The sequence below is a fragment of the Varroa jacobsoni genome, unplaced genomic scaffold (assembly GCF_002532875.2).
Source record: "Varroa jacobsoni isolate VJ856 unplaced genomic scaffold, vjacob_1.0 scaffold_72, whole genome shotgun sequence".
NCBI lineage: Eukaryota > Metazoa > Arthropoda > Arachnida > Mesostigmata > Varroidae > Varroa > Varroa jacobsoni.
Window position 1 is genome coordinate 124602 of NW_019212974.1, and position 4192 is coordinate 128793.

Sequence of the window (4192 nt, forward strand, 5' to 3'; positions counted from 1 at the left end):
CTACAACCTTTTTTTTTTTAAGATTCGAGCGCTCCATAGTAGGGATTATACGAGCGAGGTCTGGATTATGCAAAGAAATATAATTAAATAGGTGAAACACCACAGGAGATTCATATGTAATGTTGCACCTTACTGGGTTTTTTCGTGCTTTTGTTTATGTACGTTTTAATTGTTTCTATTTATATCTCAAAAGAAGAATTGCAAGTGTGATTAACTTCATATTGTATTAATTATTATTGTGATTGTATAATGATTATTGACAAATCTTTGAGCATGCTTTTTGTCTCCTTATATCCATACGCACTTCAAATCTATTTGAAGATAACCAGATTTTGGTGGATGGTTTTTTTTTACATAAGTTTTATATTAATTACAAATGATCAACTCTACTAGAATACATGTACGATGCATAAGGATGGGTGGTTCCGAACCGTCAATGGTTCATTGCGAGCCACCCACTAATACGCTAATTATATAGAATAACCTTGAAATATACATATATTTCAACTAACTGAAATGTCATCTTGTACAATCTAGTAATTATATTATCAATAGTTACTTTGCTAAAGCAATTGAGCTTCCAAAAGATACGTTTCAATATGCTATATCTCTTTGATATTGTTCATCTACCTATACTAAGAGAAGATAACTGCTACAGCTCTTCTCCATCTTCGTTTGTAAGAAGTTTTAAGCATTTCACAACAACATCGGTTCTAATAATCGGTCAGTCAAGTGTTGAGCAGTCCATTCGTGTATAAGTTCACATATTCAACTTAGAATGGCATGAGAAAGCTCTAAAGTGTTGTTTAATTTGTAGAGGTTCTATGTTGTCTCACATAGGAAAAGTGTTTTTTAGCCATGGATACTCGATCGAAATCACATTACAATAGAAATCATAAGAATGCCATAGTCAAAATATAGCTCTATTGCATATATAAGTTCTTCAACACTTCTTCATTTTCTTTTCTGTAAAAACCACGTAAGGCGTCCACATGTCAGTGGTACGTACAGGGTAATGATTAGCTAAGACTGTTCGTTAAGGACGTGAAACGCGAACCGTATAGAGCCAATCGGAGCAGCGTCTAGACAAATGATGCGATTACGCAGGTATGTTGCTTGGGTAAGACGCCTATTTGGTTCTTTATGATGATCCTCGTGTCATTTGGAAGCAGCTAAAAGCGCCACGTCAACCCTATCTAACCTTACCAGAATACCTAACGAAACCCCTGATAATATCTTGATCTAGCATATCCGCTCCCTTATAGCCTTGTTGCTGACACTTGGCACGCAGTAGCAATCCGACGCTTAATAAAGCTTTCCCGATTGAATGATTCGACGAGATCAGGTTTTACGTCAGCTAATCGTTGCATTTGACATTATGAGAGAAGTGTCAATCCGGTTTTCATTAATAAGTCGTTGCTAGCCTAACCCACCACATCCACTATCCTAGTGGTACTCCACTAGATACCTGCACAATCGTTATATCTATATATTCTATAGTTATTACTATATTACATTTTGCGTGATTTCCCAAACCGCAAATTACCTATTTCATGTAGAGTTATTTCAAGACTGAATGTTTATTAACTCGTATCGTAATAACATTTTATTGCGGAGAAAGGACTATGCGTCAATGCGTTAAGTGGACGGTCATTTTTAAAACACGTAATAGTAAACGTACATGTTATGGGCCGGTTGACTTTTTGCAGGAAGTATATGCGTGAGCACGAGCCAACGTCACGTATACAGTATTAAGCATCAATACCCCAGGGGTACGAGAACGCCTGTGGGAAGCGTCTAATGTTTCTGGCAGTCTTCTGAGGTAGCGACCGAACCGCTTCTGAACAGAATAATATGGGGCCTCTAAACATAGACGAATGTAGCATTATCGTTAGCCGGTGTTGTCTGATTGCCGTCGCATTCAACGTCTGGTGGCTTAAGCCGTTATCCTGTAGAATTTGGGTTAAGCGGACAGTGACCGTTGATGCTCGTTATCGTCGTTCCGGTCGTATCGGCCTGCCCATATTCTAGCTTGCCGCCAATTGAATGTAATTTTATTACGGTGTTCTCTAAAATATAAATAATATTAAATAAAAATAAATAAATAATAAAATTAAATTAAATACACAAATGATAAGATGAATAAAAAAATAAATAGATAATAGAAAAAAAAAGAGTCTGCTGATCTAAGCGCCCCCTAAATGGATTTTTTCCTGATTGGTTACTATTTCGAACTAGGAGCGTCCGAACTAATCAGTTACTAACCAAAGATAAAGGCAGGTTTCATCTTAGACTTAACTAATTGTCCACATGTTAAGTGGGGTCAAAAACCTTTGTTTGAAGTGTGTGGTGACTCGGCAAGATTTAGCGACATGCTTTCGACGACGCCCTCTATTTTGAACCTATTCATCTTCCATAGAATCTTCATCAAACGTTTTGCTCATTATGCAGGCACTGGGATAATTCAATAGTCACCATGATTAAGCTGCATTTGTTTTGCAGGTTGTGCCGTTTGAAAAGTAGAAGCGATCGCGAGGAACTATGTCGTGCTACTATTTACGCAGCTATTCTTCATTTTTAAATCGATTCTTCCTGGTCTTTCCTCGTTCTTAGCCTTAACGATATTTCTGTCGGCGCAGCATTCATCATTCGTCTTGAATGTTTACCCGTACGGTCTTCCAGAAAAAAAAACAAGCACAATAGTAGGCTCAAAATACGAGGCCACAAAGGATCGTTGAGAACGGACGACAGTATGTACAATCTAATAAAGTACAATTTCACTTCATTTCTCACACTACAAAAGTAATTTGGTGCTTTTTGTCTGATATCAAGGCTATAAACGTCCAGCTCCAAATTTTGTCCCAAAATGATATTTGCTAAAGGAGCCATACAACTCTGAAGCCAGCATCTATTTAACGGATCGCTGTTACCGGCGGCCGCTGCGTTAAGTCCAGTCACTAATCCACACTACACAACCTGTGTGAATAAAGAAAGTTATATGTTGATATAGGAAAGTTGGTTCTGAAGGAAAACTAAATGTGCTAGACGAGGTTTGCCGAGACGAAGTTTCTTTAAAGGCTTAATAACAGAGGCGATGTAATATACAAAAAAAACTTATCGTTTTTTCTTTTTTATTTAAATTTGGTCGGATTCAACAAGACTTTCGTCTATGATATGCCACTATAATAGATTTGTGGACTTCAAAAGGACCATACGAAAACCACTATTTGCATCGATAACATAATGTTTAGGGGTAAGGAATTCGGACTAATTAAGGGAAAACGGGCTTAATTAAAGTCTTTATTAATAATCTTTGCTCATCTAATTAAAAAAAAATTGCCCACTCATCCTAACATGGTCGTACATGAATAAGGGCTGTTTTTTTTTTACTTACCGTTTTTCACTCATTAATATTTTTACATCAATCACTTACCATCTGCTGGCGTCTCGATGGCATCGACGTTATCATTAGTTTGAAGTTAGCTGTTTTTTGTTTGTTATTTGGTGAATTAGTCTGCACAAGCGGGTCGCATAACGCCCATTACAAACGAGTTTTTTGAAAAAGCACACTCGCTAAGTAATAAAAGTACACCCACACGATGCTTGCTGACAAAAACACGCAACTCATTCGTCCGGGGCTGATTGCGTCAATAGACTAGGCAGCTCCTCCCAGAGGGTTACTCCAGAAAATTACTCCTCAACCTGGAAAAGTCTTCCCTTAATTTTCTCTACGTCTCGGTGCCAAAACGTAGGTTTCATGCTGATAAGTAACAGTAAAAATAAGCACTTTGTGTAATTTAATAGTCCAACTTACGTATTTTCACATGTCAAATGAAATCTCCTTTACCGTGGCTACCTTTCCTTGCGATTAAGGCGTATTCTGCGCAGATAATTTCGAAATTCAATATCAGGTTTTCCAGCATAACGAGATACTACTATAGGCGTATCAGTAAGGCATAATGGGGGAAATTATATTTTGCATTGAAGACATTTTTGATGATCCGGCCATCGGTCGCTATAAACGGTTCTGTCAACCTATGTCCGCTCTATGGGAGGCTATGCAGAATCAATCGAACAGATGGAATGTGACGTTCCAGTGTTCTATGAACATACAGCGGTATAGTATCATTTCAACAGCTAAAGTATCCAATATATAAACGTTGCATCGAAAAGATAGTGGAAATGCCACGCG

General features: G+C 37.7%; 1 long non-coding RNA gene across 3 annotated transcripts in view; it reads left to right on the top strand.

Annotated features, from left to right (window-relative positions):
• LOC111262551 (uncharacterized) overlaps positions 1 to 2836 on the top strand; it is a 6000-nt gene extending 3164 nt beyond the window's left edge. For 2 of the 3 annotated variants that reach the window (XR_002681683.2, XR_002681682.2), the window contains exons 2-3: positions 985 to 1107; positions 1710 to 2424. This is a non-coding gene — a long non-coding RNA (uncharacterized LOC111262551). Of the gene's footprint in view, positions 1 to 984; positions 1108 to 1709; positions 2425 to 2502 lie in introns of those variants that run through there. The other variant, XR_015311975.1, reaches the window with a different exon arrangement.
• The last annotated feature ends 1356 nt before the right edge of the window (positions 2837 to 4192 follow it).